Raw genomic sequence first — 25,204 nt, forward strand, 5'->3', positions numbered from 1 at the left:
TTCTGTCTCTCTCCCCCTCATTTTTAATGAACATTTTCAAAAAGTCTCTGTTTTGTCCTAGTGTGGAATGGGAGGGTTTTTCAAATCCATTTCCCATCCAGCTCTAGTAGGTTCAGCTGTCCTTGTCCATCTTGCATGATTAATTTAGTCAGTGCCAAGGCTCTGGACTGGTGTGAGGAAAGGTGTAGGAATGTGTGGATACTAAGTGCCTTGTACAACAATGGATTTTCTGCTACCATTCACTGTAATGGCTGCCAGTCTAAAATAGCAGCAGCCCTCCGATATTATGCCAGTGTACACAGGACAATGCACTGTATGTAGCCTTGTTCAGAGGCAGTTGCCAGGTACTAATTCCCTTCCCCATTTCAGTTTGTCTGCAATCTGTATACTTTGCTCCATGCTCTGGAATAAGTGGCTCAATGCTAAGGACTTTCTGTGGCTTAAGCTCAATTATTAAAAAAACACTCTAGCAGTCCCATTGAATGCATCCGATGAAGTGAGCTGCAGCTCACGAAAGCTTATGCTCAAATAAATTTGTTAGTCTCTAAGGTGCACAAGTACTCCTTTTCTTTTTGCGAATACAGAGTAACACGGCTGCTACTCTGAAACCTGTCTAACTCTGGCATTTCCTGTCTCTTGAATTTGTAGCTGTACAGCCTTAGCATTCTCTTAATGTAGTGGGGGAGTTTCCTATGGAATGATATAATCATTTTGTCCATAACTTCTTGTTTGAATTCTAGGTAGCATCTCTGTGCAAAAGGCATTCAGAGCAGGTGTCCTAGGGAGACGTCTCTTTCCAAAACTGGCCAGCAGGTGGTAGCATATATTCACTTCATTTTGTTTTTTACAGGCTTCCCAAAGACCCAGCCAGCCATCCTTTAAACAGGGAAAGAAAAAACTCAGGTCATTTCTCTGTAGGGCCTCTGAGTTTTCCTTTTTTTAGCTCTGATGTTCCTACATGTCACCATTTCCTTCCATCAAGAGGTTTCCAATCCAATGTTGCTGAAAGAGCAAGTCCTGGCTTGCATATATATATATAAGAAGTGATCCTGCCTCAGGAAGGATACAGCTAGCGCTGAGTAAGCAGAACCCACAGAGCCTCATGATGAGGCAAGATAACAAGTCTGAACAAAAAGATTATAGATCAGCATGAGAGACCTCGGCTTTTACATGCAGCTCCTAGTAGCTCTGCTGAAGGGGAATAGTCTTTTTTCGCCCATGTGAAAAACTGGCTCTGCGTACATCAGCAGAGTTCCAGTTTGAGCTGTGATAGTGCATAGGATGCGCACACAGCAAATCTAGTGGGGCAGATGGAAGTATTCTGCTAATTGGTTGAGTCTGCTGTAGTGTCTAGCCACCAGTTGGCAGATTAAACATAAGGAACTCCTCCTCCCTTGCCCCATGCAAGATGGAAATGAATACAAGCACTGTAAACTCTTTGGCAAGTAGCCAGATAGGCTTAGCAATAAGGTGCCTCTTTTTCCTTGTGGAAAAATAGTTAAGATGAAAGAGAGCCAGCATTATTTGAAAGGTACAAGCAAAATTAACTTGTGTCTCCATAATGCACAAGGTGCTTTGAGTGGAAATACTTTGTATACTGATGTCTTTAGAAATACGTCAGCTCTGATAAAGGTGTGTGGATATCTTTTTCACAGCTAGGGTTATCACTAACACTGTGTTCCAGCATACTCTGAAAAATATTTCAGATGTTCTTAAATGAACTTAGGGTAATCTAACCTATCTTTCCTTTGGCCCTTGACATACGGGGGAAATGAATGGCTTATGTCAGTTCCACCCACGGCATCTCTATTTTGTTACTGAAGAGAGAGGGTAAGAGTTTAAGGCCAGAAGGGACCACCGGACCATCTAGTCTGACCTCCTGCATATCACAAGCCTCTAAGCACCAGCCAGCCACCCTTACCCCAAGCCCACAACCAGAATTAGCCCATAGTATTACAGCCTGGAAGAGACTAAATTATTGCATGCCACAGACAGAACAGGAGGGTCTGAGGCATTATCCCCTCCAGTAACTACCTACTTGCCAAAGCACTGTGTCTGGACCCCATTTATTGAAATAATACTCACTTTCTCCAATGCCACCTGTGTGCATGCTGAGATCTGGAGAGAGCTATCAAGTATTTTATTTTCAAGCAATTAGAGCTCAGATATGACAAAACTGTATGGGACGTAAGCGCTAGGATGCAGAAGCCCTGAAAAATCAGCTTGTTTGGTGCAACAGCTGGACATTTGTTGTGCTAACTAGCCGGGCAGCCTAACTCCTGGGAGTTAGTACTGTAGCTCCTTAATTCTAACAATGGTTGAAAGATGCCGCAGGGAAGTTCTGCAGTAGAGCACTGATATAACATAACTTACATGGATAAAAGTCAAGTTGTCTCCTAGACTTTGTGTTGCTCAGAGGCTAGGGCTGATTGATTGTATTATAGAGCTCAGATTACAGGACTTGAAACAACTCCAAGAATGTTGTGCATTGATAGGATTGAGGATTGAATCTACTTCCCCATTTTATCTTTCACATCAGCCAAGAAAATGAAAGGACTGGTGTCTCATCCGGCTTTCTATATGCTGGCTTTCAAATGGCCATTAGAGGTGCTCACAGTTGGCAAACTTGGGTCTGACATCGTTTGGCCATTGTGAACAGGAGCCAGTTATGCTTCTGCCTGGGTCACAGCTGCACTAGGACATGGTTATTGTGCATACTGGAGGTCTGAGCCCTCTCCTACCTTTCCTGCTTTTACAGGTGGTTGAGTGCTTTCAGCTACAACAAGTTAAATAACTATGAAAAGAATTGAAATGCCATCATTTTATGAACGTGGAAACTGAGCAAGCTGCAAACGTTCAGAATTGTGGTTCAACTAAGCTTATTTTGACTGTTTAAACCTTCTGAGTCTGCACAGTTGAGCTGGAAATCTGCTTTCATTAGATTGTCTTATGAGGTTTCCAGTACTTCCTGCTTTTGATCTGTCAGGTAGTACCGACAGCTTTTCTTCTGCAGCATTTTGGGACTTTTTTTTTTTTTTTTAAGAATTAACCTAACTTTTTTTGAATCTCCCAGCATCCTGTTTTGGGTGTTAGCTTAGGTCAGTTTTCACTATATTTGAACCAGTTTGCTAGTCACTAGTAATTAAGACCAAAGGCCCAGATTTTCAAAGATATTTAGGCATTGCTACATTCAGGGTTGCAACACCTGAGTCTCATTTTCAAAAGTGATTTAGGAACTTAGGAGCCTAAATCTCATTGAGTGCCAAAGTGTCTAAATCACTTTTGACAGTGAGGCTTATGTATTGCAATGCCGAGCACAGCAATGCCAAAATACCTTTAAAAATCTGGGCCAAAGTCCCTATGATTTTAAATAGGCCTGAAAATAAAATAACATGCCAAAGACTGGTGTTTATTATATGTCCAAAAGTTTACCATACATTAATACTTTTACCAGTAAACCTCAATAATTCCCTCTTCGCTAATCTAAAAATGATTAATTCTGCCTGAAATCTCATCCCATTTCCCAGTAGAAAGGGGCTGGATATGAACGTTGTGTTCCAGTCACAGGGTAAATCTATTACTCAACAAAAGTTTAATGGCAGGGACAATCCTGTAGTTAGATTGCATATATCTCAGAAGTCAGATGAAAACCCAGTATATGTACTAGTATGCGACACTGTGAAATTATAAAAATTACCAACTAGATGACATTTGTCAAACTAAATGAAAAAGGTCTATTTTGTGATTAAATGTCCTTTTTCCCCTGTAGTATGTGGTTTGCTTGCAATTAAAAACAATGCAGTAATCCACAAGGGCTCACTGCAGATCAGCCAGATTCTGATACATGGTTACAGCATTCTGTTCGTGGAAGGGTGGCGCTATTAGAAATATCAGTGCTGGTTCTGAAAGTCCCTTGAGAATGTTTGACAGATGGGTGTGCATTTGACCAGCTGCAATGCAGGCGTCTCTCCAGTGTCTTGCCAGTTACCTTCATTGTGATGACAAAGGAAGATCCACCCTATCCATTTAAACAGGTCCGTCATCAGACTACGCAATTAGCATGAATCATCTCTCAGTTCTTGGTTGTGTAATGTCAATAAAGTAGAACACATGGACTTTTAGGCTGGACTGAATGTTATTGAAAGGACAGAATACTATCCAGATTTCTATACAGAAACACTATGGATGTGTCAAGATCTAAAATCTGAATCTGGGTCTAATTTTTCCCAAAGTTTTAGGGTGTTTGTATTCAGGGTGGGCCCAGCCTCCACTGAGCAAACTTTTTGGATGTGAGAGATGGATGACTTACAGCAAATCACCTCTGAAATATGTTTAAACATCAGCATAAGGACAGGACTGGAGTAATCCTGGTACTTATACCTGGTGGTATAAATGAATTTGAACCTAAGCACTGCATTTAACATGTGCACCCTTTCTAACCATGCAGAAGAACTGTAAAAACCTTGCCAAATAAACATCACCCCATATTCAGCAACAGAGGTACTAACATCCACAAGGTTCAGAGTAGTAGCCAGGTTAGTCTATCAGCAAAAATGACGAGGAGTCCTTGTGGCACCTTAGAGGCTAACAAATTTATTTGGGCATAAGCTTTTGTGGGCTAGAACCCACTTCATCAGATGCATGGAGTGGAAAATACAGTAGCAGGTATAAATACACAGCACATGAAAAGATATTTATATCTGCTACTATATTTTCCACTCCATGCATCTGATGAAGTGGGTTCTAGCCCATGAAAGCTTATACCCAGATAAATTTGTTAGTCTCTAAGGTGCTACAAGGACTCCTTGTTGTTTTAATATCCACAAGGCTCACTGAGTTCAAACTGTTGGCTGAGTTTGCAAACTCTGCTAATTGAACCTAATTGAATTGAATAGTTGTAGTTTGCATACTGCAGAACTGTCTTGAGCGAGACACTCTTATAGCTCACCTAGAAATGCTGATGACTAGAGAGCGAGAACTCCAATTAGTTTCAGCAATGCACAGCTTATGTGTAATCCACCGGTGCGTGTGTGTTACAGGTCCCCTCTGTGTTTGATCTTCAGAGAATACAAAACTGTTACAGCCCCAGCTCTTTAGATCAAGCTGTAGAAGGCAATGCTTTTATCTTTAGAGATTCCTTGTTCAGTTACTGATATGTCAGCCAAGATGGCAGATGTCACACATACAGAGTATAATGACTAGATATAGGGGAGATCATTCCTAATGAGACAAGTCCACCAGGGCTGGCCTTAAGGCGAACTGAGGCGGCCGCCTCAGGGGCCAGACTGTGGTCCCAGAGTTTCAAAGTTTTGGCTCAAGCAAGGGGGCATGGGGGCATCATTTGAGCTCCCTGCCTCAGGTGCCAAAATGTTGTGGGTGTGAAGTCCACCCTACAGCTGAGCCACCGAATGGCAGACAACACCAAGCACTGGAGTTTGCAGACCCTGCCTGAACTCCCAAGTGAAAATTCCAGTAGACTTCATTAGAATCCTTCAGTTGGGTTTTGATTTGCCCTGGTTTTGGGGGGTTTCAGCTGCAGAACTAGAAGCCTTAGGCAACACTAGATTTGTTGTTCGGTTCTAAAACCTACATGGCCAACTGAAACTGTAAGAATGAGCTAAAAACGTATCTGGAACTTCCACAATGGAATAGGTTAGTGCAGTCCAGCCAGAACTAGTGGGAAGGGTTTTTTTCCCCATGAGTGAATTCTAGTGCCAGAGTTACACTCAAGTGGCAGTCTTGTTCTATTGAGTTCTGCCTGAATAACGACTCCAGGTTCAGGTCCTCTTTATTTTGCTCATATTAAAGAGGTTTTCATTTCAGCCTTTTGATGTTGTGGGAGGGGTCAGAATGATCCAGAAGAATTTCTGTGTGCAGACCTTACTAGAGTTTACATCTGTCACTTTCAACAATTGTGTCTGAGGAGTACACTTGCCTTATCACAAACTATATCTCACCAGAGTGGAATGGACTGAACAAAATCCTCATATAATGCAGCAAGTGAAGTAACAGTCTGGCCCAATACCAAGCAAGTGTTGGAAGTAGCCCAGAAGCAACCCAGATTGTTAACATCAGGCAGGAGAGGAGATGATCTGCACCCAGGAGAACACAGTAATAAAAACAAGATGGAAACGTATCCTTATCTGGTCAGGGATTGCAATTCTTACATCGTTACCCCCACCGAAAACCACAGATTAGCCTTGATCCAGACTTCTCCAAGTTTGGAGGGACTGAGGTTCAGATCAAAGCATCTGGTTCAGGCTCACTCTACTAATTGTGGCCCAGCTCCAGGAAAGCATTTAAGCACATGCATAACGTTAGCACCTGAGCAGTCCCATTGATTTCAATTAGACTACTCACCTATTTAATATTATGTACGTGTTTGAGTGCTTTGTTGGATTATGGGCTCTCAAAATTTCTATGAAACCACAATTTTTCTTGCCAAGAGAAGTGAGTGATATATGTCAAGCACATGGACATAGGACTGGAAGGGAGCTCCTGGGTCATCAACTCCAGTCCCCTGCTATCACAGGCATATTACAGTTCATGCATTTGTCAAGTTCCATCTAAAAACTAGTTAAGTTATTTGCCCTCGCTCCTCTGATGCTTAGAAACCTTCTAATTTCCAGCCTCAGTTCATTTATGGCCAGTTTATTTCTCTTTGTGCTTGTGGCAGCATTATCCTTTTGCTTAAATAGCTCTTCTTCCTCTCTCGTGTTTACCCCCTGTCCTTCCTCCCTGAAATGTATTGATAGGGAGTGAGCTGGAAAATAGACAAAGGTGGGAACAGTGGAGTGAGGTTTTTGAGTATTAGGAGGAAGTCTGAAATAGACAAGAACCTAGTTAGGATTTCTGTGGATGTGGGAGGAGATAAACCACTGGATTTTAGCCAGTTGATGGTTGGAGAATTAGGTCTTAAGGAATCCATAAGAGGAAGTGGAGTATTTTATTCATATATTAGTGGTTTAGTTTAATGTTGTGACCAAAATCAGAAAATGTTTTACTTATCTTATAAAATGCACCCAGTTACCAAATCTTGGCTCACATGTATGTCATTGAATTTTAAAAAAATCAAAACACTATTTTATTAGTCAGCCCAAAAATATGAGGAGAAACATTCCGTCCAAAATATAAATACCAGCACCCTCCCTTTCCGTGATGAAACTATGAGAAAAGACATGGGCCGAGCCCCATGCTCTAATAGCCAGCAATTAGGCTCTCTCAGATCAGTGCAGGGAGCTAATTCCAGAGTTGGGGCTGTGCATGGAGAACACCTGGCTACCGCACTCAGATGCCCACAGCTAGAGCCTGTTATATTTGTGCCCAAATAGATTTCAGCTGCGGTGGTGGGAAAAACTATTTTCTGTATGGCCAGGACCCAGACTAGCTGACTGGCTTTATGGTTCAATTAAGAACTTACAGATTGGTAGATTTTTAAGGCTAGAAGGTACCATTATGATCATCTAGTCTGACCTCCTGCATAACACAACCATAGAATTTTACCAAATGGCTCCTGCATCAAGCCCATAACACATGGCTGAGCTAGAGCATATCACACAGAGACAGCTGATCTTGATTTGCTTGAATTGCACTCAGAAGAGATGAGAGAGCTTATGCGCTTCCTGGCAAAGCAGTATATATTGGATGATTATCCAAACTGAACCTCCAGCGGTTTTGCCATCACTAATTTAAATCCACCTAGTTGCACTAGTTGGTAACATGTTGCATTAGTCTCAGAGTCAGTTAATCAGAGGTAATGGCATAACCAATGGTGGTTGTGGCTTTTTTTAGTTCCATGACTGCACTGGGCAGCCTCCCCTAAGATTGGCTACGGTACTCATAAAGAGTACTGAGAGAACGGGGAGACTGTCAGACTCCTCCTATCTCTGGAAGTGATGCTGGGTGTGTGGCTGGGTAGTACTATCTGTTTTTAAAAACGAAAAAGCAATTTAAAATGATGTGCACGGTGCATTTGTACCATATCCAGCTTTGGAAACATCTGCTGACTAGGCAGACTTTGATTGAACATACCATCGGACAGAGCCCTCAGCTTGCCTGTAACCCGCGGGAAATGACACAGGCACGTTAGAGGTGTGATGTTCCATCCAACATGCTGAAAATCTGTCTTCCAATCGTCCCATTCATTTTATTTTTTAGTTGTGATGAGCAGATAATCAGTGTCAATGGTAGGAAACAAGGATACACGCATAAACAACGTAACAACAGTACACACACATGAATATCACCAATACACTAGTAAGAAAGATTTACACTAAATATGAATTGCTAAACACTTATTATAACTAAGATCAGCGTGACATTGCAGAGCATCTGCACAATCAGTACAGCAGAGAGAACATTACGCCCCTTATTAGAGCCAGAGACTGCAAATGCCAGCCAGAAAATGGATCATTGCTGGTCTTCTGGTTTAATGCAGTTATTTCAGTCATGTAACTTATAACAAAGGGAAAGATAAAGTAACCCTTTGTTATCACTACAGCCTTCAAGGGAAACCACGTAGGTGCTGTCCATAGCTCCCATTTTACAGGCTACTGCTTAATAGTAGGTTATTTGAAACCAAGAAGGGATCTCATTGAGGAGGAAGACCAGTTTGGAAAACGTTAATTCTTAAAGAAATATCAAACTTTGCTTCAGGCCTTATTAATACTTGGAAAGGAGTTATACACATGCACACGCTTCAGTGCCCTTCACAACACTGCCCCTCCCTCCTTCGGTTAGGGGATGTCTACACTGCACACTGCTTTCGGAGGCATGTAGAGTATGTACTTGTCTAGCCCCTCTAGCATGGGCATAAATAGCAGTGTAGCTGGTGAGGCGTGGCTTAGGCAAGTAGAGTAAAACCACACCTGAAGGGTCCGGGTATGTATGCTAGAACTTACTCACCCAAGCCTCCCCACCTACACTGCTTCCCCTCTACAGGAAAAGACTCCCACAGCAAGGGAAAGGCTCTGCCACCTCCCTGCTGCTGGAGCCCTTTCCTGCCGCAGGGAAAGACGCAGGCAGCTGCTGCAACCTTTCCGCATTGCCTCCCCTCCACCAGAGCCTTTCACTGACATGAGCAGCTACCCACTGCAGTGTGGACACAGCCTGCTTTTCACTGCGGCATGTAGCTACATGTACACGGCACACTGCTGCCAGTGCTGTGTGGTGTAGACGTAGCCTTATTTTGTTGTCCCTTTCTGGAAGGGTGCAAAGCAATGCTACTTTTATTCTTCGAATCCAGAATGAGAACACACAACTAACCAAAACCACAGGCACAGTACAGGCTGCTCACTAAAACAGAGAGGCACAACTCATCCCAAGAAGCTGCTGCTCTGAAACTCACCCTCCTTTACTACAAGCTGGCTGCTTTCTAACTGACTCGGGCTTGCACTATGACAGTCTTCCCTACAGAGCTCTCTAGCCTACAAGCAGAACCAAGAAATCCCTGAGCATTTAAGTCAGAGCAATACAATTTTAATACAGTTTTCCATATACCACATTCCCCACTCCCTGACACCTTCTCGGCTTCACCAGTGATATCATTCTTGTCTGCACCGTTGTCAGATTCTCACTGAAATGTCTCCATGCCTCCTGTGTTGTCCCTTAGGCACCGATCACCTTCCAGGCTTCTCCTTCAAATGTCCAGTTAACGATGGCTGAGCTGAGAAGCGGAGAGTTGAATTTGTCTATTGAACAACAAAGCAAATGTATATGTATTAAAATATTTATAAATTTGACTGCATCCCTCTGCCCCCATCTTTCATGTCGTTTGTCATCTTAGATTATATATTCTTAGCACAATGGGGTCTTGAACTGATCCTGACTGAGACCTCTGGGCACTACTGAAATACACACACTCATTCAACTGTGTGCATGCCCAAACTCAGTAACCACATGATCTTATAGCTGTCACCCCTGTCCTTCTTCATCCTTTGTCCCCTCTGTGTTTCACATGTGAGATAAGAGAACTCTAGAGGATGGAAATTCACAAGAATCCAAACAAACCTATTCATACACAAACCCCTAGGAACCAAAAGGCCAAGTTTTGCTCTGCTAAATGCTGAATTAACCCAATCAAAATGCTGCAGTGACCAAATGCCACCACTAGAGGCTGCTGTGAATCATGGCTATCTGAAAAGCGTTGTCATCAGGGGCTGAAGGCAATAGGTGCAACCCATGCTAACAATGGAATCCCCTATACAGCAAGTGCCTGTCTTCTCTCTTGAGATGATTTCTGATGCATCTTCAGAGGTTAAGCTCTGGTATTTGGGTCTTCCTCCAAATCTTTCATTTCCCCCCCCCCCTTTATTTGCACCAAAATTTCCAATGAATAAGTGTTCAAAGGGATTCTGAAAGGTTTGTTTGCAGAATTAATGTGTGAATTTAGCGCTGGGGAAAGATGCCTAGCCTATGCCTGATTAGGATCTTCACTGCAGAGTTAACCTGGGCTCTTATTTGAGTGTTGCCCATAACCTAGTCCTCTCTCAACACCACTGTCTACATACAAAAACCTCTCATTTGAAGTGGTGCCTTCAGCCCAGGGGAACTGAACCAGAGGTGTTGAAACCAGGTTTCACTTTCTCTGAGGCTGGTAACCCATCCATTTTGCAATGAGGGTGCAGGCTAAGTCATTCAAGTGCTGATAGTCCTCCAATGCCTTCCCACAATTTCCCCTACTTGCCAAGAAGGACGGACTAGTTCTCACGCTGCTTGCCCACGTTGACTCAGCCTTAACCTGGATGGGTCTCCACTATGCATAAGAGATTAGCTCAGTCTCCTGACCCATTCCATCTTTGGCCTCTCGGCTGAGCCTGCAAGCAAGGGGATTAGGTAATGTAGTGGTTTATATTATATACACACGTATTCCCAAATTTATAAGACCTAGCTTCACTTCACATCAGCAGGACCCCCTGGAATCCAGGATTCTGCCCTGCTGACAGCTAATAGTCTCCTTTCATTCAATTCCTCCTTGCTAATCTCCCAAAAGCCTGAATGAGTAGGAGGGTGGAGCTCCCCCATAGCCACAAATACTTAGGGTATGTCGACACTGCAGTCGCAGGGTTCTTCCACATATAAGATGGACATAAGCCAATTCAACCAGATAGTTTGCTATTTGCACCTATAGCTCTGGCTTGTGGGTGGCACCTCATTTCTCTGTGCTCTTCCCATGCTTCTCCTGAGAGTAGGAAATTGTCCAGGTCAGAAGTGAAGTCAGAGGACAGCTGTTTGCAGTGCCTCTAAGCATGTTGACACTGGGAGTAAATACAGGTGTTAGACTGTGTGTCTATGGCTGGGTTATTTATGCCAGGTAGGGAGAGGGAAATACAATAAAGAGGATTCAGTGATAGGTGGATGTATGGGAGGGGGAAATAAGAGCAGAAGGTTGTCTGGTGCTTCTCAGGGCCTGTCTACATTACAAAAATTAGCATGTTACTGTACTTGAGCTAGCTTAGTTTAAGTGGGAGCAACCACACTGCAGTTACACAGGGGGATTTGATTAGCAACACAGAGTGACTGGATCAGCAGAGTGATTGAATTAACTGCAGATTAGTGGTAACTCTGGCTGTTACCTCCCCACTGCTTTACAAACTCAAGAATCAACAGCATTTGAGCAGCAACTGATTCATCCCCCCTGGCCCCAACAGGTCAGCTAGCCTGTGCTGAAAGCACCTCTTCATTTGGGCTGGAGATTTTTGGGTGTGGATGGAGGTTGAGTTGGGGGTAATGATGGAGTTATGACTCAAGATAACTGTGCTGTGAAGACACACCCTTTAGGGTTGCTCACCCACTGACTCTGCACACATTTAGGCTAAAAATCCTGGGCTTTTGCACCTTAATATCACACTATTTCCAAAGTAACACATTAACCTGAAAGCAAGACCTGAAAAATCCCTTGTGGACTAGAGCTGAGTGAATAGTTCAGCTGAATGATTTATTTGATACGAAATTCATGCAGTGTAGACTGAACATGAAGCTCTGTTTCTGTTCCCTGAGTGGTAAGTTTAACACTAAGAATCAGGTTGCCAGTGCAAATGTTTTCATTAATCAAGTGAATGTTAGGGGAAACTTTTCTGGGATCTACCCAGCTCTAAGATCCAGGCACAACTGTAATACTTGCAGTGAAACACGTAACCCCAAATAAAACTAAAACTTGGCTAGGGCTTTATTTTCAATTGGACAAACTGGGTGCAGCAGCTTGGGCCATGGGTGGAACACAGATTTGTTGGGTGTATGATTTGAACTATTTAACATCCAATCTGGGTTTCAGAAGAATAGCTATGTCATCTTGCTGTGAATAACACAGGGTTGTGTTTCATATTTCCATGGTAATTGGACATGGTAAAACAGACAGATGTTATGAAGGTTGCAAATCTCTAGCTTTTCGAAAATGATAAATGTGCCTATTAGGCAAACAGCAATGAGAGGAGCAAATACAGATCTGAAGAGGTTTAAAGCTGGGTAGATTTTAGTTAATGTTTTTTAAAAAAAATATTGGAGGAGATGAGAAGTTTTAGGGAAAAGGCATCTGACTCACTATGTCTGCACTTTCCTTCCGTGTACTTTAATCTCATCTGCTGCTTTCATTTCATACCTTAATCCCCTCCTCTTCCAGAAACAAGTCTAGGTGTCTCTTAAATTCTATCATACTCTGTTTGTCTCCTGGTGCTATAGGTATTCCCTGCAGGCTACAGTGTGGCAAACCTTGTGAAAAAGAACATTTATGCTAAATACCAAACTCCGCTGCTATACCTGCTCATCACACATCCTTTCCACATGCTTTTGTGAACAAAAATGAGCTCCTATGAGTGTTTGTGAGAATAAGAGGGAGCTACAAATACCATTCCAGTGAAGCTGAGTCTTCATTTGAAGGAGTGTCCAAACTTGTTGACTGAGAGACAGTTGATGGTGGGTTTTCTGTCAGGGAAAACACGGTGGGCATTGTAAAGAGCTTTGGTCATGTGATTGACGATTACATTTTGTGGTGTTAGGTGAGAAGAAAGAGTGCTGCTGTTCTAGCCAATTATTTATATTTTAGTAAAGCTTGAAAGCTCTAAGCGTAGAGCCCCTTTGTGCTAGGTGCGGTACGCTTCATCAGACACAGTTTCCTCCCCAAAGCCTTTACAATCTAAACAAAGAGTGGATGGGGAAACAGAGGCACAGAGATTAAGTGATTTGCCCAATGGCACACAGAAGCATTCGAGGGAAATTTATTCTAACTGGCCTCAAAACCTAGACAGTAGGTTTGAGGTACTGGGCCAGGCCCCTCTGTCCTTGAATTAACTTGTCCTTAGGAAACCAAACATCAAATCCAGATGGTGCCAGAAAAGGTAATAATTGGAGCTGGCAAAAAAAAAAAAAAATTCCAAAAATGTTGAATTTGTTTTCATGCCACAGTTTTCAAAGAGGAACAGTTTTTTTCATATATTTGAAGTTTACGATCTTTTTGTTTTGAAAAATTTATGGGTTTTGTTCCCCCTCCCAACTCTTTCTATTTCCTCTTTTCCTCTACTCCCTCTTCTCCTCCATCTTCCATTTTGCCACTGCGGGGATGGGTTGGAGAGGGGAGGAAAATCTGGAAAATGAAAATTTTTCATTTTCCGGTTCAATTAAAAAATAGGTTATTCATAAAAACCTGTAGGATGTTTGGTGAAATTTTGCTTTTAATAAATGCTTTTTTTTAAATTAAAAACGATTTGATCAAAAATTTTCAACTATCGCTCATAAAATTTTAACATATGGGATACCATTACAATTGTATGTCCAGTTATTTTTTAATTCCTTATGTGTGCAAGCCTTTAGAGCTGTCACCTTTTCTAGTTCTGGAAATTTATTAGATCACCTCATAGTCACTGCTTTTCCAATGTGACTCAGTTTAACTCTTAACCTAGCTTTTGAGTTCAGGTGCTTTAGATAGCATGTAAAGATTTTTTGCATCTAAAAATATAATTTGATCAAATTAGTTTATTAGCCTGCAGGACATTCAAGCTAATTCAAAGCCAGAAATATACTTATTGAGCAGTTAGTTCATCCATATGGAGCTAATTTAAAAGCTATTAAAGTACCCAAAGTTTTTCCCTTAGAAACTGGATGAAACTGCACTTAATTTAATTTTCTCATTCTGAGTAAGTGGCTAAATTATTTCTGTTCCATATTTATTAGTGAGGAAAGAAGGATGGAAAAATATTTTCCTTTTTTAAAAAAAAAAAGGGAGGGGGTGGGAGCAATAATAATAATTTGCATTTAATATATCACCTTTCCTCTGAGGATCTCAAAGACCTTTGTAAAGGTGGGTAAATTGGCTGTATACATGGTGGTTGGCATATGTATGCATCGTCCGTCACTGGCATTTATTTTCTATAACTACCATTGCAGCTGGTTCCTGCAGCTCTGAAAACCGATTGAAACTAGAGAAAATGTCATTTTTTCAGAGGGAAATTAAAAATGAATTATGCTGTCATTGACTAGCTTCTCTTTTCATTGGTTAAGGGTGACCTCCTTGAGCTGTGATGTTTTAGTAGCACTTTTCAAGGGCAGTCGCAGTAGACTGCTACTGTCGCTCCTTAAGCTGACCCTTATAAAAACAGCCACTAGGTGAGGAAGAAAGATAAATTGAACTTCTTAACTTTATCCCCAAACCCATAAAATAGGTATGGAGAAGAACCACAGGGGATTACACAGCAGATTCTGCTCTTCCCCCATAAAAATAAGGGCAAGAACACTTTGTACGTTCAAAGATACATCTAGTGATCGTTTTTTGTTATCTAGCTCTATTTCTCAAGTCTTATCACCAGCCTCTCAAGTTTAGATCACCTTGGAAACAGCCCTCAAGCATCACAAACTCTCGGGGGGGAGTTTTCACTACCCACCTCTTTAATCTTTCAGGCAGTCTCAGGAATGAGATCTGTCTCAAGCTGCCAACCTTTATTAAACAATTCTGGATGTTCCAGTTTAAATTTCCGTCATGCTTTCTGCTGCACCTTTCTCTTGGTGCGTCATCCCATTGCTTTGGCTTCCTGCTCTAAAATGAAATTGAGAGACAGCAACTTGAGCCAGATTTTTCAGAGGTGCAGAGCACCATCAGTGCCCCTTGACTTCAGCTAGAGTGGGGGCTGCACAGCACTTCTGAAAATCAAGTCCTTAGTCCCTACCTCAATGATGCAGGGATTGTGTGTCCATGGGCTGCTTGTGCAGATGCCCTGTGGCCATCTCTTAAGGTTCTGCGGCATCTGGATGAATCTTTTTACATCACGACACCTTCTCTCAGGGCTGTATCAGTCACCTGTGTCATCTACCTGCTTACACAGCATCTCCTTTTGCTCGGGACAGTCAGGAAATATGTGACAGACAAGGAAGAAGACAATATATCAGGCCACAATTGAAACTAATCTCAAAAGATTAGGGTGAAAGCTCCCCTTTCTCCCTCAGCCCTTCAACTACCTGGCTGCTATTTGGGTCCAGGGCAGTAAGGCTACTCAATTTAACTGAGAGGGGAGGTGACACTAAGTCCAGAACCCCCAAGTCCTCTGTCAGGGATTTAGCCCATGTTGGAATCCCTTACGTACTCCTCTTAGGTAGGTGGGCAAGTATCCATAAGAACTGATTTAGTCTGTACGAGATTTAAGACAAACCTCACCTCAAAACAAGCTGAACTGGGTTCAGTAGCCTCGTGGGTGCCATGTCTAGGTTTACTCAGGAGCTGGCTGACCCCTCTTGCTCAGTCTGTCTGCATTAGATATGGGTAACAAATTGTGATAAAGGGATTTCGGGGGTGGGGGGCGTGTAAAGTGTATTTGTCCTTTTCCTTTTAACTATCCAAACTGACTGGCCAGCCCTGGCAGGCTGTAGGGGAGATGACAAATCTAACTGGACATAAACCAGTCTTGTCTGGTGGGAAAATCTCTTCTCTACCCCCTCAAACTGGCTAGATTCCTAGCATACCCAGGGATCCACTCAGACAACCACACACGGCCAGGAGTGGGATGCAGAGGTTCAACTGCAGAGACTGAATGGAATACTCAATCCCAAAAGGGGCTGTCCATCCAACCAGCTTCCAGGCCCTTCCCTCCCCAAACTAGCCCATTACAGCCTTAGGAGAGACATAGACACACGCCGCAGCACACGCTCCTCATCCCTCAAGCACTTCCCTTATCCATCATGACCCAACCAAGGCTTTATCTGTTCCCTGCCAGTTGACCACAACCGCCTCTGCACTGGCAGGGAGAAGGAGGTATTTATTTGCTCCAGCATTTGTCTTAATAACTCTTATTAGTCTCCCTTTCTCTTCCCTCACTCTCCTAGGCCTGCCTCTCCTCTCTTTCAGACCAGCAACATAGTCCTGGTGCTATAATGAGAAAGGTGACCACACATAAAGAAACATCCTCCATCTGTCTCTTTCCCTCAGAGGCAGCCTTCCTGCGCCGGGGGGAGGGGGAGAATTGTGAATAGGCTCTTTCATTCCTTCCAACCTGCCTGAAGCCAGCTGCCAATGGAGAGGGTGCATAAAAGATGCAAAAAATGAAGTTATCGAAACTTAGCAGAAATTTTAGCTTGTTTGAACTTGCCCCTCCCTGCCCCGCCCCCAATCACTATCAGAACAATGCGGAAAGAGTTTCTACCTGCATTCTCTTGCAATGGGGAAGAGTCGTATAAATCCTATTAAGGATGCTCACTGAACACCATGCTTGCCCTTTTTTTTTTTTAAACTGCCGTCCTTCATGAAGTTAAAACCATACAGAACTGAAACTGGCCCTTCCCTCCCCACACTGGACTGGCTCCTGTGTACTGTTTATCCTTCCGAGCATGTTAGCTTCGTTTACTGCACAGATGTTACTAAGTGAAAGTTTCATGGTCCTGCCTGATGTAAAATGACAAAGTGTAACACTTAAAGAAAATTATTTCCAGTTGCTCTCAAACAGGTGAAACGAATCCAACCAAAACCCAAACCTGTATTGCCTGAGTTCTACCCCACCATAAAGCAATCAAATCACAGAGCATGCAAAGCTGAGTGACTTCCAACTGAGCTGATAACTGGGTGCATTATATTTAATTACAAAAACAGCAAAGTTGGTTTAGGGTTCTGAGGAGCACTGAGTAGGAAAATTAAAAAGACTGATTTCAAAATGTGATCCAAGATCCTTTGCCAACTCTAGATCTTATTCACATTTCCACAAGCACTAGCCCTCCTTTAATTAAAAAGAAGGAACAAATTCCATCATTGTAAAATATTAGCAGACAGAATGAGGAAAACATCTGTCCTGTATTAACTGAACTTGCTTTAGGATTTTATTGGCCTAAGATGCTCCCATTTTACAATTGAGGTTTTATTAATATTGAAATTACCCTTGAATTAATTTAAATTAATTTGAATATTTGCCACATCCACTCAAGACCAGCTGACTAACTGGATTTTAATAGTCATATGAAATCCTGACTCTAATAAAGATCATAGGAGTTTTGCCATTGATTTTAATGGGGACAAGATTTCATCCTGGGTCTTCATCAACTCTTACCAAACTCAACTGCAAAGCAAAAGGCATCGAGGCCCCAATCCTACCCCATTTCCATCGAAGGTGCAAGACTGGTCACCTAAATCAGTTGGGATGTAGGCATACATCTATTCCTGTCCATCCAAAGCTTCATCAGATTCACTGAACTCAAACCAACAATGTACATCTTCCCCACCATTGCTATAATGATGGAGATATCTTGGAGACCAAAAAATCTGCATTCCACCTCCTTCTTCTGTAGTTAAAATAAATACAAATCTATGTGCTGTATCTAACTGTCCTACTAAGGATCACCTATAACCTTCCACAAAAGCTGGATTTATCACCTGATGGAAGGTGAGAAGGTACCTATTCCCCTCCCAGAATTCAAGAGACAATCCATCTTAAGGTGTTTGTTAATGCTGGTGGAAATACAAATACAGCAGTCACCAAAAAGCCATTCCTTTCCCCCCAAAACAGTCAATAATACTAGTGGTCTCAGATAATTGGTTCTAAAGACAAATGGCTCCTTTGTGAATAGAAACAGTGAGAGTTTGGAACAATGTATCAACTTCATAAAATGATCCACGGTCATTAGTAAAGATGCCAGAGCTAAACCTCTTTAACTAAGTGTCTGGGAAAGGATTTAAACTTCATGTAATACCGTGTGTTTTCTATTTAAAAAAAAACCAAAAAACCAAAAAACGCTTTGCTTGAATTCTTTATTTAACTCTGTCTCCTGATTTCCTTGTCAACTGCCTGGAACTGGCCTTTCATTTACACACTGAGCTTACAAAAGGTCTGAATGTCAGGGTGTTTGACATAAGTGAGTAGGTTAGGAAACCCTGACAGAGATATAGTAACTGTCTTCAAAATTTGGAGCTCTTCACAGTCGTGTAATCATTTCTGTACCTAGAGTGACTGTTATTAGCTGGAATACTGAATGGAAAAACAGTCCAGAGCACTAAGAATTATTCTGTGTCCAAGGAATCAGATTCCTTCAGAAAACATTGCATTCTCAGATGGAATTTATAAAGCAAATGGAGCCACTGCTCTGCTTCTTTCCAGGGGCCTGATCCAAAGCCTGATCCGTTGAGTTCAATACACTTTGGATCAAGCCCTTGATCAAGACAGTCTAGATTTTTGCACTGAAATCAAATGAATTGAATTTTACTGGACACTGTTCCTAACTTTGCATGTTTAAGGGTTTGTATGACTGGACAAGGGGTTATAAGAATGAATGTGGACTGTACGTATGATCCACTGGAGAATTAACCTCTCTTAGGGCTTGGCTACGCTTGCGAGTTACAGAGCAATAAAGGAGCCCCGGGCACACTAGCTCACTCCCTGTCCACACTGGCAAGGCATGTAGAGCGCTCTGACTCCGCAGCTACAGCGCTGCTGGTACTCCACCTCGGCGAGTGGATAATGTTTGCTGCGCCCCCGCTGGAGTGCCGTGGCGCCAGTGTGGACGAGGTGTTGCATTACTGCACTCTGATCAGCCTCCGGAAACGTCCCATAATCCCCTTAAGTCAAGTGGCCACTCTTGTCATTGTTTTTGAATCACTGTAGGAATGTGGATATGCCCTTTGAAAGTTCTGTTTCTGACAACCGGCATGCTTATCTGCTTGGAGACAAAGCAACCATTAGTGTGGAATGCTGTTTGTGAGAGAGAGGAGAGGGGAATGGGGGTCTGCTGCTGTCTGAACTTACAAGACAGCATGCTCACATGCTCTCAGCCCCCCCAAAACCCACTCTCTCCCCCCACATACACACAACACACTCCCTGTCACACTCCACCCCACTCCACCCACATTTAAAAAGCATGTTGCAGTCACTTGCATGCTGGGATAGCTGCCCATAATGCACCACTCCCAATGCCACTGCAAGTGCCGCAAATGTGGCCGCACCAGTGAGCTTGAAGCTGTCAGTTTGGACAGACTGCAGCTCTTTCCCTACTGCGCTCTATGAAGGCTGGTTTAACTCAAAGCGCTCTACATCTGCAAGTGTAGCCATGCCCTTAGTTTCATCTAGCCCCACCACTTCGCCTCTTCCCCCCACCCCCGAAACATTTTGACACTGGATTCTTTCCCAAGAAATGCACTACTTTGCAACAGAAACAGAAGTCCAAGGGCCAAATTCTGCTGTGACTTAAATCACTGCAGTTGGACAGGGCATAAATCAGGGAAGAATGTTGCCCAAATAATAAGGGATAAATCCTCCCTGCCCACAAAAATGTTTCAGCTAGAGATGGACTAAATTGGGCAGTGGCCGAGAGCCGTGCTTACTGAGATCTAGTCCTTTTAAAAAATTGTTTCATTTGGGGGTCTATTTCTTGGTTCCCTGCTGTAATTTATACTCCGGGGAGCAGGAATGGGAGTGGTGGGCCTCAGAATTTGAAGGGAACTCAGCTAAGGATCTGGCCCAATGACTGTGAAGCATTGTTGGTATAGAACAGTAACGCCTACCTTTTCCGGTTATAAAGCCCATCACTTTCTGTAAGTCCAGGCTGAATGAGTACCTGGGACGGCGAGTCAGGAAAATGCAGTGGAGCCATGCTTGTTTTTTTCGGGGCGGGCTTGTGGTTGATCCTGCTTTTTAGTGATGGCTGAAGAATATAGGTTTGAGAGTGGTGGGTGGGTGAGCATTTCAATTCCGTCTCAATTAGATTTTTTCTGGCAGGCTAGAAGCTTCACACCTCTTGTGATTCCCCCCACACCCTTGTACCCTCTCAGGTACTTAACTATGAGCAGAAATACTCTGTAATAAAGACTCTCAGAGATGCACTCATGTAATAAGCAAATATTGATGTCGTAATTTAGCGCTGTGTCCCTGGACTTCTCCTAAAAGTGCTCTGGCTCCTGCCAGCAGAGATTTATTTTACACCTACTAAGCTACTAAACTGTAATAATGACCACATGGGTGATGCAGCTTTTAGTCAGGGATTTGGGCTACCGGTACTTCTTACTCATACTGTATAATGTCTTAGTCTATTTTTTGTGCTTCCGTGCCTGGGACCAAACTGAGCCACGGTGTAAATCAGTATATCTTTACTGAGTTCATTGGAGTTTCACCAGCTTCTACCAGGACTCAGTTTTACCCCTTGTCTACAGAGTTGGTAAAGGTCCAATTGCTTAAAGATTGCATTGATTGTCTATGGATTTAAGTCAATGACAATTAATGTGGAGAAATATTAAACTAAAATGTACTTAACATTTGGTTCAGTTGAAAGAAGTAGAAAATATGGCTAATTCTTAATCCTTTAAATATTACGGTCCTATTTCCTTGCTGGCATCTATAAAGGATTATTAAACAGGAAGTTAAGAGGACAATGTAAACAAAACACCTTATGACAGTGGAATTCATACTGTTATCAATTTAAGGCTGGGATTCTGGAAGGCGCCTGGAGGAGTTAGGCACTCAGATCCCATTGGATTGGTACCTAATGTCTTAGGTTTTTTGAACATCCCAGCCTAAAGCAGTTAATATTTTATTGCAAGTGTAGGAGACCCTTCCATAGTGAAAATATAAGGGATATAATAAAATGACCTTTCCATTGACCTTGCTAGAGGTCCTGCTAGAGCTCTTTCACGTGGCAAATACCAATGGGATTGGTTAGAATCCACCCCCTGCATGACAGATTTCCACTCATGTGGTACAGTATTGGTTTTGCAGGTCTAGCGGAAGATGCCAGTGTAATGTGATAGTTTTATATTAAGGTTCCATTTATAAAGGGTTAATAAATGATTAACAGATATTACCTGCACATTACAGACATGAGGGATATGTGTTGTAGATGGATATAAGCATATCAGGAGAAGTTGCTGCTGATGGTTATAAAAAACCGATTCATCTGTTGGACTCAAACAATTTATCATTTATTAAAATATAGTAATCATTTATTAACCTTTTATAAAATTTATAAATGGAACCATAATATATAGTCAGACCAATATTTCTGTACCCAAAGCAGCAATAGATTTCCACCTTTTTTTTATTAGTAAATTACACGTCAGCAGCAGTAGTGAAATCTGGGGTGAGGAGACTGTTGCAACGACATATGGCTAGAAAGTTCTAACGTTCTTAGTACTGGGAGTGGGGCAGTATGGTCCCTCCTGCTACACATTGTAGTGTCCCCTTCATGTGCTACACACTAGGAGCTATTATGCAACAGTGTGTAGATACACAGAACTTAATGTTCTACTGTGAACCTGAGAAAGCTCCATGAGGCGGCCATGGATTTGGTAATGGTCCCTCTTCCTCCACATCGGTCTCTGGTGTTGGTAGTAATCTGGTTATGGCCAGACCCTTGGGACTGAGCAATTTCACTGATGTTTGTGTGTGTCAGCCCCTGCAGGAAACACAGCATCTGGAACCAATTGGGCCGTCATTATGTGGTCATCCTATGCTGAGCTGTGGGCTGAAAGAGCTTCAGAATGCAGTGGGACATTTTTCTCAACGTTTATGAGATTATTTTAAAAAGACTCATTCTTCACTTGAAAGGGCCACATTGTGCCCTGGTGCAAACCCTGGGTAACCGTACATGGCAATCTCTCTCTGCCTGCACTGCTGAAGTACTAATAACACTTCACTCCCCTGAAGTCAGCAGCAGCTGCCAGTTGCACAGCCTCTGAAGGTCAGGCATGTTACTTACATATCTACGACAGAGAAATCACCTCCAAGCGCTACCCTGTGGCTGTTGTAAGAGATGGGGCCAGAGTCTGCACTACTCTGTGGTCCCTTTATACCACTCTGGGGAAAGGGGCCATAAAGTGGGCTGAATCCCCCTGTTGCAAAAGAAGTCTCTGCCCACATGTAATGTCGCCTGTGATGACTCCCTTGCAGGCCCTTCTGCAGGGGCATTCCAGGGAGTGGCTGGGGACAGGAGTGGAAGTGGTTAGTTGGACAGGGAAGGGGCCCCTTCAAGTGGGAGGGGGACAGAGGTGTGGCTGAAGTGCATTCCAGATGGCTCCATCAGAGCCCAGTGTCGGTTAAAACAGCCTCAGGATTGCTCTGCTCTGGGGATCATTCAAGTCCCTGGCTGACTGTGGAATACAGTTTGCGTGCAGCCCCCTTGGCTCCCCCAAATCCCTCCGAAATCAGTTTTGCATCAGTCTTGAATCACAGCCCTATGTATTCTGATATCCTTCCTCCACAGGAAGTAGAGCAACAGTAGAACTATCCCATGGTTGCTATAGGCCTCCTCACGGCGGTACATTTGTTTGTAATTTCTGCAGACACCATGCCTTCCCCGTGTGGGGAGAGCATCAGTAAGAGCAACTAATTCACTGACCATGCTCTTGAGCCCCTTGGACAGTAGGGTGGAGGGAGCAGCAATGGAGCATTACTCTGCAGCATGTGAGGAGCAGAGTACACAACTTATCAGTGGCTGGTTCAGTAACAAGCAATTCTGCTCCTTTTTGAAGCTTTCCCTGGCCTTTTTTCTCTTATGTACACTCAGAGGCCTACAGGAGCATGAAACTTCAGTGGAGCTTGCAAATAAGTCTCTAGGGCTTACTGGTCACAAAGTTCAGTGCCGAGTTCATCTACAAGACACTCGAGACGTTCAACAAACATTAAGAAAGTATTTTTATAATGAAGCTTGGTTTAGATGTTGAAAGCACATGCTCTACCTAGTAACTTCATATTAAAGAATACAGCCTGTGCATAAGACACCGTCAAGCTAATACACCAAGGCTTTAACCTCAAAGGATATGCAGGCTGCATCTGCTGACGACCAGTTAATAAGAAGCTGACCACAAGCCACCACATGGGAGCATGTTTCACAATACCAGTCGATAGGCAAGCTGATTAATGATTTAATTAGACTGTCATGGAGGAATGAAATGTTTACACTGTTGTGCGAGTCTCGACCTGCTCTCAGCTGGGAAGTGATTTCAGTTGAATTGACCATTGTCAGTGGTGAGCATCAATTAAGGGAGATACACATCCCTGTCTGCATTACTCCTCACTGCAGTGAAGTCTAAATTCCAAACCCATTGTTGACTAACCACAGTCACCTGAATTCTACATTAGGGTAATATATTCATTCTAAGAAAAGGAGTACTTGTGGCACCTGCCACAAGTACTCCTTTTCTTTTTGCGAATACAGACTAACACGGCTGTTACTCTGAAACCTGTCATATTCATTCTAACAACTACTCAGGCCTAAAGCATAACCAAATCAAACTCCACTCTTTTTTGATGCATTAACACACACACACACACACCCCACTCTTTTCACATGGAGCATGGCAAATTCAGGCTGGCCATGCTCCATGTGCTCCTACCTGTCTTCTGCTGCTTGAGCCATGAAAGGGAAAAATTAGTAATAAATAAAAAGGATTTGAGTCTGCATAAACGAGTACTTGTTGGAGTGTGCAGAGCCCCTTGGAGGCAGATTTTTTGTGTGATGACCATGCCATGTGCATGTTTTCATCCCAGGTGCACTGGTTATTCAGTTAGCAGCATTTTTTGAGGTAGCTTAACAAAGGAGAGACTTAAGGGATGTGGATATGGTCATTGTGGCACTTCTTGGGGTACCCAGGGTTGTGAGACACCTCACTACCACCTGCACTTTGTGTGAGGAAGCCTTATCTGTGCCTGCCGGGGATCAGCTTTCACTGGCCACAGCAACACAAGCAGTCCCCTCTAGGCCTACATCAGCCCCACTTTCTCTACAGGTTAGTATCTCCCTGGAGTGTCCAGCCCCTGTTCCAACTGGACAGTCACAGTATTCATAGATTCCAAGGCCAGAAGGGACCATTGTGATCATCTCATCTGACCTCCTACATAACACAGACCAGAGAACTTCCCTCAGATAAAACCTTGTCAGTGATGGAAAATCCACCACAACCCTTGGGTGAAGGTTTGGGGCCTAGGGGATTCTTATTGCACTTCCCCTAGTGTACTGCTGCGTTGAGCCAAAGAAGAGGGACGCAGGTACAGAACTCAGCCACACCTCTGCGAACTTACTTGAATTCAGTGTGAGATTTGTGCTAAGAGTCTCATTTGGTATTTTTTGCTAAACTTGTGTCCTCCGTTCCTAAATTATAATCTGTTAAAGTGAAATAAATCAGATGGGACGCTCCCCATCTTTCATAGACTCTACCTACTGTCCCAGATCTTATTCAGGTTGTATAATTCTAGTAAATCTCATGAAATGCAGTATACCCTAGGGTATATGGGATGGGAAGCCCATTTGAACAAGCAAAATGTTTCTCATTGTAGACAGAGAGCCAAAATCTGCTCTGATTTATAGCCCAATGCTATTTCAATTAACTTGCTATTGGTCTCATGATAGAATTTGATTCCTGTTCAGAGACACAAGAAAGGGAAAGTAATTCTGAGCTGAGGTCTATCTCTGCCATGTTATTCTGTGGCTTTGCAGTACATAGAGGTATGCCCCACACCCTGAGATTTTTATGGGTAAAATATGCTGCCATCTGCCAAGATTAAATATTGTAAATAGCACAAGAATCTGAACATCAGCCTAAGCTAATTTTCAGAATTACTACCCTCCAAGAAGACAAGTTTTAGTAATGTAATGGCCCATAGTGAATAAAGTGATCCAGGAAGTGATTCAGTGTTTCTGCGCTATCAAAGATTCCAATTCTGCACTAAGATCAGGGCCAAACTCAGAAGTTTATATAGCTATAATGATGAATTGTGGACACTTAAACTGTAGGTCAATTATTGAGTGAGGCAGATTCTGT

The 25,204-nt window shown here is 42.9% G+C and overlaps 1 long non-coding RNA gene across 1 annotated transcript in view; it reads right to left on the reverse strand.

The window, feature by feature from the left end:
- Positions 1-9,275: 9,275 nt before the first annotated feature.
- LOC144268629 (uncharacterized) overlaps positions 9,276-25,204 on the reverse strand; it is a 41,782-nt gene continuing 25,853 nt past the window's right edge. The window contains exon 3 of the long non-coding RNA XR_013346815.1: positions 9,276-9,689. This is a non-coding gene — a long non-coding RNA (uncharacterized LOC144268629). The remainder of the gene's footprint in view (positions 9,690-25,204) is intronic.

This window comes from Eretmochelys imbricata, chromosome 8, assembly GCF_965152235.1.
Source record: "Eretmochelys imbricata isolate rEreImb1 chromosome 8, rEreImb1.hap1, whole genome shotgun sequence".
Lineage (NCBI taxonomy): Eukaryota > Metazoa > Chordata > Testudines > Cheloniidae > Eretmochelys > Eretmochelys imbricata.